An 18,080-nucleotide genomic window follows, 5' to 3' on the forward strand; every position below is an offset into this window, starting at 1 on the left:
ACTCGGCAAAGGAGAAGTGCTCACTAACACAGATTTGTGAACAATATTTGAGAGAAATATGTCTTTTGTGTACAAGAAAAGAAAAAGTCTTAGATCTTGAAAAATGGCGGCAAAAACAAAAGTGCTGCATTTATTATGGATGCACGATTTTATCGGCACAACACCGGAATCGGCCGATAAACGCTTAAAATATAAAAATCGGCATCGGCTAAAATGAAAAAATTATGCCGATATGTATTGCCGATATGATAACGTGTTTATATACGCCTGCAATAACTCACGTGTGCAAGGAGTGCTATAAGATCATGTCAGCAGCTCATTCTTGAAGTGAAAACAAGCAAATCCCCATAGGCTGAATGCAGAAACAGTTCATCGAGTCTCGTTCTTTTGTCACGTGACGTGATAGCCGTGTTGGATACAGAAATTTGTTAATTCACAACCTTCTTTACACACAAGTGAGTAGTAGTAGTGGGAATTTCGGATCATTTTACTGACTCTGATCTTTGAATCTCGTTCAGCAAAATGAACGAATCTTTTTTCAAGTAATTTCGTTCATTTGAGCAGAATCTAATTAAAATGTTACATGCTACATTTTTCAACACATTTAGTTCTTTTGGAATAAAAAATAAACTATAAGCTAATGCAGCAATGGCCAAACTTTGAGAAAAGTTTGAGAAAAGAAAAGATTAATGAATTGCTTAAGCTGGTCTTCAGGCTATGTATGCAGTCTGTTAGTTCACCTCACCTCCCGATCCAAATCGTTCTTTCCTTTCCGTTCTTTCCTTTGTCACAGTTCATAGGAGAACTGGCACCCCGACTGAGCCAGGTTTCTCCCAAGGTTTATTTTTCTCCATTAGGTCACCTGATGGGGTTTTGGTTTCCTTGCCACTGTTGCCTCTGGCTTGGCGTGCTCAGTTGGGGACACTACATTTTTCTAAAATTTTCTAACTAAATATCGAAATAAATCTAATTATTAAACTAAATTAACCATATAAACTAAATTACTGATCTAATTACTGATCTAAAGCCCACACTGTCACTGTATGATAATTGAAATGAACTGATGACATCACCATTTTCTCCAGAATGGCTAGACGCTGAATAAAATTATGCTGCATTATTTTCCTGTTTAACACTGTAGGGCTGCTTTGAAACAATCTGCATTGTTAAAAGCGCTATATAAATAAAGTTGACTTGACTTGACTTGACTTCACATTTAATCACGTCTGTTCCCTGGAAAGTGTAGTTCACCTCTCGTGTCTTCTGGTATGAGCCGTTAGTTCGGATTATCATGTCTGATCTGGGCCGTGACAGCCTCATATGCAATACATGTGTCCGGAAACAGAAAAGATTAGTTCATCTCTCGAGTCTTCTCGTTTGAGTCATTCTTTTTTCACGTGACCGCTTCCCTGTTCAATGTCTTGCAACATATACAACACTACAGTCGTATTATTGACTGCATGTTGTAATATATTTATTATTACAAAATCATCAGAAGATATGTGCAACAAACATTTAAACATATAAACAACCCAATGTGTCCAGGCTTCATATGAAAATCAATTATTATACAAGCTAAAAAACTGAACTAAACAAACATAAAAAAAACTACTCACTTGTGTGTAAGGAAGGTTGTGAATTAACTAATTTCTGAGTTTTCCAGCAGTCCTGTAAACTTTGGTTCAGACCACATCAGTTCCCAAGCAAAGCAAAAATGAGGAGAGGTTGATCATTGGTGTGGCAGCTTTCCCAAACATTTACGCCATGTCCCTCAGGCACATAAATAAAAAAATATATATATTAATAGGCAACATTTTCATACTAGAATGCTTGTTTTCAGCGGGAATGCAAATCATTTGCTCACCGATTTGACCAATTGCATTAAAGTTACACTTCGACCAGGACAGTTATTGTTATGTAGGCTGCACACAAATTAATGTCAATGTTATTTAAAGACCACGGTGAGTAAACGTCTCCTTTAAATTGCATTACTTAACCATGAACACAAAAGCCACACCACACAAATGGCTTTTAATTGGTTTATTTCATTAGCAAACATGTAACTATAATTGTTAAGTTCTTTCCATCGATCAATTTCTTACTTTCACATTTAAAAGATTTCAGGAGGTTAACTTATATCATACTTGTGGTCATTCTGCACAAATACAGATCAACATGCTTGTTTGATTTGCAGGCCCTTTAAATACAGTTTAAAAAAGACCAAGCATTCGTATGAAGGTATTTTTGGTGCAAAACAACTGAACACGTGTGAGAGTGGAATTTGTATCTGTAGAGCATATCCACACGTGTATCAATAAATTTGAAGTCACAGAGAAAAATATTTTAGGAGTTGTAAACTTGTATATTTTTTTTCTCACCTACAAACACAACACAACAGTTACACCTTCACACATTCTTCACTGCAGGTGCACAAATCCTATTCTACGAATCACACATGAAGAAACTCATACGCTCACATTTTTGCTACAGTTCCTGCGGTGAATATGGTGCAAAATGCATTCACACACCCGTATCAAAAATTTTTGTCATTTGAAGGCGAAAAAAACGTGTTTGAGACTCGTAGCAGCAGATTCAAGCAGTTGTAGGAATTGGACAGAAAAGAAATGCATTTGTGACCAAATATTCTACAAGTGCGCAACTCTCATTGCATGGATTCACATATTAATTTGAGGATGTGCAAAATTTGTCTGTGACTTCACATCTTTGATACAGGTGTGTGAATGCGTTTTGCACCATATTCACTGCAGGAACTGTTGCAAAAATGTGAGCGTATGAGTTTCTTCATGTGTGATTCATAGAATAGGATTTGTGAACCTGCAGTGAAGAATGTGTGAAGGTGTAACTGTTGTGTTGTGTTTGTAGGTGAGAAAAAAAATCTACAAGTTTACAACTCCTAAAATATTTTTCTCTCAGAAAAATTCCACTCTCACACGTGTTCAGTTGTTTTGCACCAAAAACACCTTCATACATTCGATCTACATATAAGAAATATGTGTGTAGTATAACATAAGCTACTGCCCTCTGCTGTATGAAGACAGAAATTAAAGCTAGAGCAGTAAGTGAAGCATTTATTCTTAAATTCAATCATTTAGCAGACATTTTTATCTAAACATACAAGTGAGGAATATTACAGAATAAACAATTCATCCTAATGAGAAAGTAAAATTACAATACACAGAGAAAATAAAAAGCTGAAATACACAGTTCTACAATTTTGTATCTAAAATAATCATATGGTTTAAATTCATATAATATGTATTCCAAATAAAATAAAAATACAAAAGGAATAATTTGATTTAATTGAATAATTTGTATAATTTGCACTTCTATTTTTACAGTAGAAGTTTGTTTCTCCTCTTCAGGCCTGCTCTTCTCTCTTCAGAAAGTCTTCTGGTTATTTATGCATCCGTGTAGTCGTTGCCCATATCAATTGTGGTGGTGTTGATGGAGTCTGTGTTAACAAAAGAGCACACAGAGTTCACTTGGTTAGTGTGTGTGTGTGTGTGTGTGTGTGTGTGTGTGTGTGTGTGTGTGTGTGTGTGTGTGTGCGTGCGTGCGTGTGTGCGTGCGTGCGTGCGTGCGTGCGCGTGTGTGTGTGTGTGTGCTGGAAAACGATACTCAGTTACTTAACGTAACCTCGGTTCTCTCTAGAAGAGGGAACGAGTATTGCGTAAGTTCCTTACGCATCGGGAAAGTATTCTTTCTTCGAGATTTCTGAAAAACCCAAAATTATCCTTAATTTTGTAACATTGTCAACGCAGTGCGGCAGCCTGGCAGACCATAGCAGGCTATTCCAGCGTGCTATTGGCTGCTCTGCTGGCAACTGCAGCAGCCTATCGGTGAGCCCGCGTGACGTGGCGACCAATGAGGCTTCGCGCCCACCTGGCTTCATTTGCCTACAGGTGGGGCGTGGCCACGTGTATATAAGCGGGGCTCACGGGCTGCGTATTCGGTTTTTGTAGTTCTGAAGCGTAAAAGCCCGCGGGGCGCACGGCAAGGAACGCAATACTCGTTCCCTCTTCTAGAGAGAACCGAGGTTACGTTAAGTAACCGAGTATAGTTCTCTTACGAGAGGTTTCTTTCGTATTGCGTAAGTTTCCTTACGCATCGGGAACACATTGTCAACGCCGTGCGCGCCTCGCGTACAGCAAATGTATCCCAGGGAACCGGGGACCATAACACTGCTCGGGCAGGGTGGCCGGTAAGGAAAACGGGCCACCACATATACCGACACTTCATTCGAACTGACGGGTGGTTACAACGGGTGGTTACAACACCTTGTCTCATGAATGAGGGAACGGCAACGCCGGTCGCCTTCAAATTCACAATATCTTGTTATATGAGTGAGGTAACGGCACCGCCGGTCACCTTCAAACTCACAACAGCTTGTCTCGTAAATGAGGGAACGGCACCGCCGGTCTCCTTCAAATTCACATAAGCCTAGTACCGAACTTACTACCAGTATGTGAGCTATGTCTGCGCAGAATCACTGGGCAGAACCAACAGCCCTATTGAACTGATAACACTTTCGCCTGTAAGGCAGGAACTTCCAGATTGTAAAATCTCACGAACGTAGACGGGGAGGCCCAGCCTGCCGCCATACAGATATCGTGGATGGAAATCCCTCTGGCCCAAGCCCATGAAGAGGCCATGCCTCTAGTGGAGTGTGCTCTGACACCTAGCGGGCACTGCAGGTGTTTGGAAGCGTAAGCTGCTGCAATCGCGTCCACTATCCACCTGGACAGGGTCTGTTTCGAGGAGGCGAGACCTTTAGTGCGCCCTCCAAACGAAACAAATAGCTGCTCAGAGTGCCTGAAGGCGGTGGAGCGTGTGACGTAAACCCTCAATGCCCTGACAGGGCAGAGGACATTGCCACCGTCCCCCTCATCGGATGCTGGCAGAGCCGAGAGGGAGACAATCTGCGCCCTGAAGGGAGTGCCTAACCATGCCTCGGCCTAAGAATGACCTTGGAGTCATTCGGGCCGAACTCCATACACGTCGGGCTCACTGAGAGCGCGTGTAGATCCCCCACGCGTTTTACTGAAGCCAGAGCTATCAGGAACGCGGTTTTTAGCGAAAGGAACCTTGGTTCCACAGTCTCGAGCGGTTCAAAGGGATGAGCCTTCAGGGCCTCTAGGACCAAGGCCAGATCCCATATAGGAACCGATGGGGGCCGCGGGGGATTCATCCGTCGGGCTCCTCTGAGGAAACGGATGATGAGCTCGTTCCTTCCTAGCGTGCTACCTAGCGTCGTCTGAGCGAACGCTGCTATAGCCGCCACATACACTTTGAGCGTGGAAGGGGACCTGCCCAGTTCCAAAAGCTCCTGGAGGAAGGAGAGCACCCGCTGGACCCCACATTTCTGTGGGTCCAATCCCTTGGAAACACACCACTCAGTGAATACCGACCACTTACAACTACATAACCGCCTCGTCGAGGGGGCTCTAGAGTGTGAAATCGTGTTCATAACCCCTTCGGGCAGGTCAACGGGTATCCGTTGGTCACCCATACATGCAGAGACCATCGCTCTGGATGGGGATGCCAAACTGACCCTCCTGCTTGAGAGAGGAGGTCTGCTGTCAGCGGAACTGGCCAGGGGGGTGAGTGCGACAGCTTCACCAGCTCTGGGTACCAAATCTAGTTCTCCCAGCGCGGCGCTATAAGGAGCACCGGGCGGCGCGTCTCCCTGATTTTCGCTATGACCTGGGGCAATAGGGAAATCGGCGGGAAAGCATACAGCGGGAGGCTGGGCCAAGGTTGGGACAGCGCATCCTCGCTTTTGGACAGAAACCTCGGGCAGCGGGCGTTCTCTTTTGTTGCAAAGAGGTCGAGCTCCGCTCTGCCGAATAGGCGCCATACCAGCTGGACTGTCTGAGGGTGCAGGGACCATTCTCCTGGACAGCTTGTCCGGGCCCACATTGAGGTGGCCCGGTACGTGCGCAGCTCTCAGCGAGCGCAGCGAGCTGTGTGCCCACACGAGCAGGCGTTCTGTCAGATTGCCCAGACACCTGGACCTGACACCGCCCTGCCGGTTCACGTAGGACACCACTGTGTTGTATTGTCCGACCGGACCAACACGTGGTGTCCTAGTATAAGCGGGAGAAACTGCTTGAGAGCGTTCTCTACCGCTATCATCTCCAAACAGTTTATGTGTAGGAGCTTTTCTCCGCTCGACCAGAGGCCCGAGGCCGATCTGCCCTCGAAAATGGCGCCCCAACCCGAGGTGGAGGCGTCCGTCGAGATGACCTTGCGGTGTGAGATGGCTCCCATCGTCACTCCCCGCTGGTACCATTCGGCTACTAACCAGGGCTCTAGGGCTGAAACGCAGCCCTGAGTCACTCTGATCCTGAAGCCTCCGGACGCCCAGGCTCTGTGAGGCACTCGGGCGTTTAACCAGCATTGCAGCGGGCGCATACGCATTAAGCCCAGCTGGAGCACAGCTGCAGCTGAGGCCATACGTCCCAGCATCCTCTGAAAGAGCTTGAGAGGTGCGATTTTGCCCGGCCGGAAGTACGCAGCCATGCGCCGAACTTGGCGCGCGCGTTGGGGTGACAGGCGGGCTGACATTGCCACAGTGTCCAGATTCAAACCCAGAAATGAGGTTGATTGCGTGGGCACTAATGAGCTCTTGGTCCAATTGACCGTGAGCCCCAGGCTGTCCAGATGGCTGAGCAGCATTGCCCTGTGGGCGAGGAGCTCGGCCTCTGACTGCGCCAGGATGAGCCAATCGTCCAGATAGTTCAATACTCGCATCCCTCGACTTCTCAGGGGAGCGAGGGCCGCGTCCATGCACTTCGTAAATGTACGGGGTGCTAGTGACAGGCCGAACGGAAGGACGGTGTATTGATAAGCCTGGCCGTCGAAGGCGAATCGTAAGAATGGCCTGTGACGCGGCGTTATCTTGATTTGAAAATATGTATTTTTCAAATCTAGGGAGATTAGCCAGTCTCTCGGGCGAATATGCGCGAGGATCTGCTTGGTCGTGAGCATCTTGAACGATCTTCTCATAAGAGCTTTGTTCAGACGCCTCAGATCCAGAATCGACCGAGCGACCCATCCCTTTTTGGCACGAGAAAATACCGGCTGTAAAAGCCTGACTCGCTCATAGAATGGGGAACCGGTTCTATAGCCCCTTTGCACAGCAGCGTGGCTATCTCTGCTCGAAGTAGATGTGCTACTTCCTCGCTCACTCTCATCTCCGTACGCGCACAGAAGCGCGGAGGGCGGCGAGCGAACTGCAGAGTGTAGCAGTGCTTCACTGTTTTCAGCACCCATTCTGATACACCTGGAATGGCTTCCCACGCTCTCGCGTGTGCCACACGGGATAGAACGGCCTCCGGGCACGAAACGCCGCGCTTCGCGGGTTTGACGGCCTGTATAGGAGGGGCGGGCGCAGTGCGCGCGCTCTCTGTGCTGTGGGCCAGCCGATCGCTCGCGATGGCTGGCCGCCCTACACACTGTATCTCTGCCGCTTCGAGCGGGGAGTGACTTGTGTGTGGCCCTACACTCATCGCTCCGGCCACCCTGGGCGGAGAACAAATGGTGTGTGGCGCGGCACGTAGCGCCTGAGGCATAATGTTCGCGAAAATGTGTGAGCGCGTTTGAGCGGGCACAACTCTTACGCGTGAAACATGACCGGTTAAGATTGCCTGTGTGACAGCGCGTGTGGTGGTTAGGCGTGGACGCAAACAAGCGGACATGTGACCTAACTCTAGCACTCGAGCGGCCGGTGGCCGCTTTATGTGAGTGAGAGACACAGGGTTTATAGTGCTTGTGTGCAGGGGTGAACACAGAAAAGTGGGCACATTTACTGCATTTGAAACACCTACGGCGTGAGCCGTGCAACCAGAAATAATGCAACTTTTGTGATTTCTCTGGTTCGCCGTAAAAACGACGGTTATTGACAGGCGAGAGGGCAGTTTTGCCGGCTCGTTGGCTGTGTGAAATCCATCTGCAGCAGCCACAGTGGCCCAGGCAGAGAGCGCAGATCACATGGCGGTCCCCGGAACTGAGCTGCGTGTGACACGAGCCGCAGGTGGAACGAGACATTTTGTATCAAACGCTCGGCTCTTTTTGAGAAAGTGTGACACAGCGGCGACAACACTTGAGCGTAAAAGGATATGGGCTGCCGGATAGCAGAGCAGGCACGGATGGCTGAAGGTGGCGCGATGCTGCCGGCTTCTTCAGGCGCTGTCCTCTGCTTGCTCGTCTGCACGATCACGGCGGCGGGTTCCAGATCCAGCGATGCGAAGGGCTTCGCTGAAGAAAAGAAAATCGAATACGCAGCCCGTGAGCCCCGCTTATATACACGTGGCCATGCCCCACCTGTAGGCAAATGAAGCCAGGTGGCAAATGAAGCTCATTGGTCGCCACGTCACGCGGGCTCACCGATAGGCTGCTGCAGTTGCCAGCAGAGCAGCCAATAGCACGCTGGAATAGCCTGCTATGGTCTGCCAGGCTGCCGCACTGCGTTGACAATGTTACAAAATTAAGGATAATTTTGGGTTTTTCAGAAATCTCGAAGAAAGAATACTTTCCCGATGCGTAAGGAAACTTACGCAATACGAGAGAACCTCTCGTAAGAGAACCACTGAAGCTCAAGACTGATCCTGAACACAAACCCATAACAAACACAGTCAGGACAGTAAACCTCTTCATATATTAATGCCAGAATTGTCTTTAAAGCATTGCCTGTCAGAATGCGTCTCACACCAACAACTGGTGTGACATTTTAATTTAGGAATACAGGAAACTATATTGAGCTCTGACTGTAGGCATAATGTGTGAAGCCATTACTGTCGTCAGAAAAATGATAAACTCATTCACTTCATCTTCAGATCAGAAAACGTCTCGGGTTACGACTGTACCCCTTGTTCCCCGAGAAGGGAACGAGACACTGCGGCGTCGAGTGAACGCCCACAGCGTAGCGTGTCCGAAGTATGAATGAAATCAAGCCAATCTGATTGGTGCTGCGTCATGACGTAGTAGATGACGGCATATCCGGAAGATACAAAGGGATGCTGATGCATACACACAGCAGCTTTTTGCGATGAAGCGAGCGCTCTGCCCGTGATAGGTGTGGCGATGAGACGCAGTGTCTCGTTCCCTTCGAGGGGAACAAGGGTTACAGTCGTAACCTGAGACGTTCCCCTTCTAAGGGGAACTCGCACTGCGTCGTCGAGTGACAACACTCTGGGAATGTTAATACCCACTAGGCCACATCGAAATCACAGCCGTCCTAGTGTGAAGCTGGAACCCAGGCACACTTAGCCATGCTCCTGGTGGAATGGGCCCTCACGGCCATAGGTGAAGGCAAATTGCGCACCCTATAAGCCGCAGCTATAGCCTGGACAATCCAATTACTGATCGTCTGAGTCCATTTTGACAATGTAATAATTTAATAATTTCCACTTTTATGTATCCACTGTCGTAATTTTGAAATTTAATCCATTTTGACTTGATGTAATAATTGAATAATTTACACTTTTATGTAATAGTATACACTGTCGTAATTTATATTTTTTGTCCATTCTGACTTGATGTAATAATTGAATAATTTACACTTTTATGTAATAGTATACACTGTCGTAATTAAAAATTTTTGTCCATTTTGACTTGATGTAATAATTGAATAATTTACACTTTTATGTAATAGTATACACTGTCGTAATTAAAATTTTTTGTCCATTTTGACTTGATGTCATAATTGAATAATTTACACTTTTATGTAATAGTATACAATGTCGTAATTTAGATTTTTTTTTTCATTTTTTTGATAATTTTTTTGATAATTTTTAAAATTTGTCCATTTTGACTTTAAGTAATAATTGAAAAATGTCAACTTTTATGTAATAGTTTACACTGTCATATTTTTTGAAATTTGTCCATTTTGACCTTATGTAATAATTTAATAATTTCCACTTTTAGGTAATAGAATACTCTGTCGAAATTTAGATTTTTTGTCCATTTTGACTTTATGTAATAATTGAATAATTTACACTATTGTGTAATAGTATACACTGTCGTAATTAAAAAATGTTGTCCACCTTGATTTTATTTAATAATTTTATAATTTACACTTTTATGTAATAGTATACACTGTCGTAATTTTTTAAATTTGTCCATTTTGACCTTATGTAATAATTTAATAATTTCCACTTTTATGTAATAGTATACACTGTTGTAATTTTTTATATTTGTCCATTTTGACTTTATGTAATAATTTAATTAATTTCCACCTTTTCCACTTTTATGTAATAGTATACACTGTCGTATTTTAGATTTTTTTTGTCCATTTTAATTTTATGTAATAATTAAATAATTTAAACTTTTATGTAATAGTATCCACTGTCGTAATTTAGAATTTTTGTCCATTTTGACTTTATGTAATAATTGAATAATTTACACTTTTATGTAATAGTATACACTGTCGTAATTTTGATTTTTTTTGTCCACTTTGACTTTATGTAATAATTGAATAATTTACACTTTTGAGTAATAGTATACACTGTCGTAATTAAAATTTTTTGTCCACCTTGACTTTATGTAATAATTGAATAATTTACACTTTTATGTAATAGTATACACTGTCGTAATTTTGAAATTTTATCCATTTTGACCTTATGTAATAATTGAATAATTTCCACTTTTATGTAATAGTATACACTGTTGTAATTTTTTATATTTGTCCATTTTGACTTTATGTAATAATTTAATAATTTACACTTTTTCCACTTTTATGTAATAGTATCCACTGCCGTAATTTAGATTTTTTTTGTCCATTTTGACTTTATGTAATAATTGAATAATTTACACTTTTATGTAATAGTATACACTGTCGTAATTTACACTTTTTGTCCATTTTGACTTTATGTAATAATTGAATAATTTACACTTTTATGTAATAGTATACACTGTCGTACATTTTTATATTTTTCCATTTTGTCTTTATGTAATTGAATAATTTACACTTTTATGTAATAGTATATACTGTTGTAATTTACACTTTTTGTCAATTTTTACTTTATATAATTTCCACTTTTATGTAATAGTATACACTTTCGTAATTTACACTTTTTGTCCATTTTGACTTTATGTAATAATTGAATAATATACACTTTTATGTAATAGTATACACTGTCGTAATTGACACTTTTTGTCCATTTTGACTTTATGTAATAATTGAATAATATACACTTTTATGTAATAGTATACACTGTCGTAATTTACACTTTTTGTCCATTTTGACTTTATGTAATTTAAATTTCCACTTTTATGTAATAGTATACACTGTCGTAATTGACACTTTTTGTCCATTTTGACTTTATGTAATAATTGAATAATATACACTTTTATGTAATAGTATACACTCTCGTAATTGACACTTTTTGTCCATTTTGACTTTATGTAATAATTGAATAATATACACTTTTATATAATAGTATACACTGTCGTAATTTACACTTTTTGTCCATTTTGACTTTATGTAATAATTGAATAATTTCCACTTTTATATAATAGTATACACTGTCGTAATTTACACTTTTTGTCCATTTTGACTTTATGTAATAATTGAATAATTTCCACTTTTATGTAATAGTATACACTTTCGTAATTTACACTTTTTGTCCATTTTGACTTTATGTAATAATTGAATAATATACACTTTTATGTAATAGTATACACTGTCGCAATTTACACTTTTTGTCCATTTTGACTTTATGTAATAACTGAATAATGTACACTTTTATGTAATAGTATACACTGTCGTAATTTGTTATATTTTTCCATTTTGTCTTTATGTAATAATTGAATAATTTACATTTTTATGTAATAGTATACACTGTCGTAATTTACACTTTTTGTCCATTTTGACTTTATGTAATAATTGAATAATATACACTTTTATGTAATAGTATACACTGTCGAAATTTACACTTTTTGTCCATTTTGACTTTATGTAATAACTGAATAATGTACACTTTTATGTAATAGTATACACTGTTGTAATTTACACTTTTTGTCCATTTTGACTTTATGTAATAATTGAATAATTTACACTTTTATGTAATAGTATACACTGTCGTACATTTTTATATTTTTCCATTTTGTCTTTATGTAATTGAATAATTTACACTTTTATGTAATAGTATATACTGTCGTAATTTACACTTTTTGTCAATTTTTACTTTATATAATTTCCACTTTTATGTAATAGTATACACTTTCGTAATTTACACTTTTTGTCCATTTTGACTTTATGTAATAATTGAATAATATACACTTTTATGTAATAGTATACACTGTCGTAATTGACACTTTTTGTCCATTTTGACTTTATGTAATAATTGAATAATATACACTTTTATGTAATAGTATACACTGTCGTAATTTACACTTTTTGTCCATTTTGACTTTATGTAATTTAAATTTCCACTTTTATGTAATAGTATACACTGTCGTAATTGACACTTTTTGTCCATTTTGACTTTATGTAATAATTGAATAATATACACTTTTATGTAATAGTATACACTGTCGTAATTGACACTTTTTGTCCATTTTGACTTTATGTAATAATTGAATAATATACACTTTTATATAATAGTATACACTGTCGTAATTTACACTTTTTGTCCATTTTGACTTTATGTAATAATTGAATAATTTCCACTTTTATATAATAGTATACACTGTCGTAATTTACACTTTTTGTCCATTTTGACTTTATGTAATAATTGAATAATTTCCACTTTTATGTAATAGTATACACTTTCGTAATTTACACTTTTTGTCCATTTTGACTTTATGTAATAATTGAATAATATACACTTTTATGTAATAGTATACACTGTCGCAATTTACACTTTTTGTCCATTTTGACTTTATGTAATAACTGAATAATGTACACTTTTATGTAATAGTATACACTGTCGTAATTTGTTATATTTTTCCATTTTGTCTTTATGTAATAATTGAATAATTTACATTTTTATGTAATAGTATACACTGTCGTAATTTACACTTTTTGTCCATTTTGACTTTATGTAATAATTGAATAATATACACTTTTATGTAATAGTATACACTGTCGCAATTTACACTTTTTGTCCATTTTGACTTTATGTAATAACTGAATAATGTACACTTTTATGTAATAGTATACACTGTTGTAATTTACACTTTTTGTCCATTTTGACTTTATGTAATAATTGAATCATTTCCACTTTTATGTAATAGTATACACTGTCGTAATTTTTTTATATTTTTCCATTTTGTCTTTGTGTAATAATTGAATAATTTACACTTTTATGTAATAGTATACACTGTCGTAATTTACACTTTTTGTCCATTTTGACTTTATGTAGTAATTGAATAATTTACACTTTTATATAATAGTATCCACTGCCGTAATTTAGATTTTTTTGTCCATTTTTACTGTATTTAATTTCCACTTTTATGTAATAGTATACACTGTCGTAATTTACAATTTTTGTCCATTTTGACTTTATGTAATAATTGAATAATTTCCACTTTTATGTAATAGTATACACTTTCGTAATTTACACTTTTTGTCCATTTTGACTTTATGTAATTGAATAATTTACACTTTTGTAATAGTATACACTGTCGTAATTTGTTATATTTTTCCATTTTGTCTTTATGTAATAATTGAATAATGTACACTTTTATGTAATAGTATACACTGTCGTAATTTACACTTTTTGTCCATTTTGACTTTATGTAATTGAATAATTTACACTTTTATGTAATAGTATACACTGTCGTAATTTACACTTTTTGTCCATTTTGACTTTATGTAATAATTGAATAATTTACACTTTTATGTTATAGTATACACTGTCGTAATTTTTTCCATTTTTCCATTTTGTCTTTATGTAATTGAATAATTTACACTTTTATGTAATAGTATACACTGTCGTAATTTACACTTTTTTTCCATTTTGACTTTATGTAATAACTGAATAATTTACACTTTTATGTAATAGTATACACTGTCGTAATTTGTATTTTTCCATTTTTTCTTTATGTAATAATTAAATAATTTACACTTTTATGTAATAGTATACACTGTCGTAATTTACACTTTTGATCCATTTTGACTTTATGTAATAACTGAATAATTTACACTTTTATGTAATAGTATACACTGTCGTAATTTACACTTTTTGTCCATTTTGACAATGTAAGAATTTAATAATTTCCACTATTATGTAATAGTATACGCTGTCGTAATTTTGAATTTTTGTCCACTTTGACTTCATTTAATAATTGAATAATTTCCATTTGTATGTAATAGTTGTTACAATACAGAAGGGACTGAGACAGATGTAGCAGGTAATGAAATGTTTATTGAACAACCAGAAGAATCAACAGCGGTGCAGGTCAGTGAATATGGATAATCCAGAAGACTGAAGAGGATGACTGAATGATACTATCCTTGTACTTGCATATGAGCCGGCTGGAGACAGACTGGAATGGAGAGGACTCAGGAGGATGAACACGAGACGAGACACACTTTGACTTTATGTAATAATTCAATAATTTCCACTTTTATGTAATAGTATCCACTGTCGTAATTTTGAATTTTTGTCCACTTTGACTTTATGTAATAATTGAATCATTTCCATTTGTATGTAATAGTTGTTACAATACAGAAGGGACTGAGTGTCACAATCACAAGTGAGAGTGCCCCTGATTACCACCTGAGGGCACTCCACCCCGGACTGTCACTCCATCACAAACTACATTAGCCATAATCCTTTGCCCGGACTCATCATCACTCATTGTTTGCACCTGTGTTTCATCACCTCATTACCCCATTGCCCCAGCCTATATAAACCATGTTCACTCTGTCATTAACTGCAAAGTCTTGTTTGATGTATTACTGCATTTCTCAGCGTTTTCCCTGGTTTCTTGTCTCTGGTTTTGGATTATTTGCCTGTTCCGTGGATTACCCGTTTGCCTGTCTCTCCTGCCTTGTTTGCCTGTTTGGACTGCATACCTGTTTTGACCTCTTGCCTGTTTTTGACTACGAGTGTGGATTACCCTCTGAATAAAGCTGCATTTGGATTCTCAACCTCTGTCTCGGAGCAGTACGTTACACTGAGACAGATGTAGCAGGTAATGGAATGTTTATTGAACAACCAGATGAATCAACAGCGGTGCAGGTGAGAGAATATGGATAATCCAGAAGACTGAAGAGGATGACTGAATGATACTATCCTTATACTTGCATATGAGCCGGCTGGAGACAGACTGGAAAGGAGAGGACTCAGGAGGATGAACACGAGACGAGACACACTTTGACTTAATGTAATAATTGAATAATTTCCACTTTTATGTAATAGTATACACTGTCGTAATTTAGAATTTTTTTGTCCATTTTGACTTTATGTAATAACTGAATAATTTATACTTTTATGTAATAGTATACACTGTCGTAATTTAGATTTTTTTTGACTTTATGTAACTTAATAATTTACACTTTTATGTAATAGTATACACTGTCGTAATTTACACTTTTGGTCCATTTTGACCTTATGTAATAATTTACACTTTTATGTAATAGTATACAAAGTCAAAATGGACAAAAAGTGTAAATTACGACAGTGTATACTATTACAAAAGTGTAAATTATTCAATTACATAAAGTCAAAATGGACAAAAGTGTAAATTACGACAGTGTATACTATTACTTAAAAGTGTAAATTATTCAGTTTTGACCTTATGTAATAATTGAATAATTTACACTTTTATGTAATGGTATACACTGTCGTAGTTTACAATTTTTGTCCATTTTGACTTTATGTAATAACTGAATAATTTACACTTTTATGTAATAGTATACACTGTCGTAATTTACACTTTTTGTCCATTTTGACTTTATGTAATAACTGAATAATTTACACTTTTATGTAATAGTATACACTGTTGTAATTTATATTTTTCCATTTTGTCTTTATGTAGTAATTGAATAATATCCACTTTTATGTAATAGTATCCACTGCCGTATTTTAGATTTTTTTGTCCATTTTGACTTTGTATACTATTACATAAAAGTGTATATTATTCAATTATTACATGAAGTCAAAATGGACAAAAAGTGTAAACTACGACAGTGTATACTATTACATAAAAGTGGAAATTATTACATACTGTCGTAATTTACACTTTTTGTCCATTTTGACTTTATTTAATAATTGAATAATGTACACTTTTATGTAATAGTATACAATGTCGTAATTGACACTTTTTGTCCATTTTGACTGTATGTAGTAATTGAATAATTTACACTTTTATGTAATAGTATTCACTGTCGTAATTTACACTTTTTGTCCATTTTGACAATGTAAGAATTTAATAATTTACACTTTTATGTAATAGTATACACTGTCGTAATTTAGATTTTTTTGTCCACTTTGACTTTAAGTAATAATTGAACAATTTACACTTTTATGTAATAGTATACACTGTCGTAATTTACACTTTGTCCATTTTGACTTTATGTAATGAAGTGTAAATTACGACAGTGTATACTATTACATAAAAGTGTAAATTATTCAGTTTTGTCCATTTTGACTTTATGTAATTGAATCATTTCCACTTTTATGTAATAGTATACACTGTCGTAATTTTTTATATTTTTCCATTTTGTCTTTATGTAATAATTGAATAATTTACACTTTTATGTAATCATATACACTGTCGTAATTTACACGTTGTCCATTTTGACTTTATGTAATAATTGAATAAGTTCCACTTTTATGTAATACTATACACTGTCGTAATTTTTTATATTTTTCCATTTTGTCTTTATGTAATAATTGAATAATTTACACTTTTATGTAATCGTATACACTGTCGTAATTTACACGTTGTCCATTTTGACTTTATGTAATAATTGAATAATTTACACTTTTATGTAATAGTATACACTGTCGTAATTTACACTTTTTGTCCATTTTGACTTTATGTAATAATTGAATAATTTACACTTTTATGTAATAGTATACACTGTCGTAATTTACACTTTGTCCATTTTGACTTTATGTAATAAAGTGTAAATTACGACAGTGTATACTATTACATAAAAGTGTAAATTATTCAGTTTTGTCCATTTTGACTTTATGTAATAATTGAATAATTTCCACTTTTATGTAATAGTATACACTGTCGTAATTTTTTATATTTTTCCATTTTGTCTTTATGTAATAATTGAATAATTTACACTTTTATGTAATCGTATACACTGTCGTAATTTACACGTTGTCCATTTTGACTTTATGTAATAATTGAATAATTTACACTTTTATGTAATAGTATACACTGTCGTAATTTACACTTTGTCCATTTTGACTTTATGTAATAATTGAATAATTTACACTTTTATGTAATAGTATACACTGTCGTAATTTTTTCCATTTTGTCTTTATGTAATTGAATAATTTACACTTTTATGTAATAGTATACACTGTCGCAATTTACACTTTTTGTCCATTTTGACTTCATGTAATAATTTAATAATATACACTTTTATGTAATAGTATACACTGTCGTAATTTATACTTTTTGTCCATTTTGACTTTATGTAATAATTGAATAATTTACACTTTTATGTAATAGTATACACTGTCGTAATTTTTTATATTTTTCCATTTTGTCTTTATGTAATAATTTAATAATTTCCACTTTTATGTAATAGTATACACTGTCGTAATTGACACTTTTTGTCCATTTTGACTTTATGTAATAATTGAATAATATACACTTTTATGTAATAGTATACACTCTCGTAATTGACACTTTTTGTCCATTTTGACTTTATGTAATAATTGAATAATATACACTTTTATATAATAGTATACACTGTCGTAATTTACACTTTTTGTCCATTTTGACTTTATGTAATAATTGAATAATTTCCACTTTTATATAATAGTATACACTGTCGTAATTTACACTTTTTGTCCATTTTGACTTTATGTAATAATTGAATAATTTCCACTTTTATGTAATAGTATACACTTTCGTAATTT

Source organism: Gobio gobio, assembly GCF_949357685.1.
Source record: "Gobio gobio genome assembly, chromosome: 10".
Lineage (NCBI taxonomy): Eukaryota > Metazoa > Chordata > Actinopteri > Cypriniformes > Gobionidae > Gobio > Gobio gobio.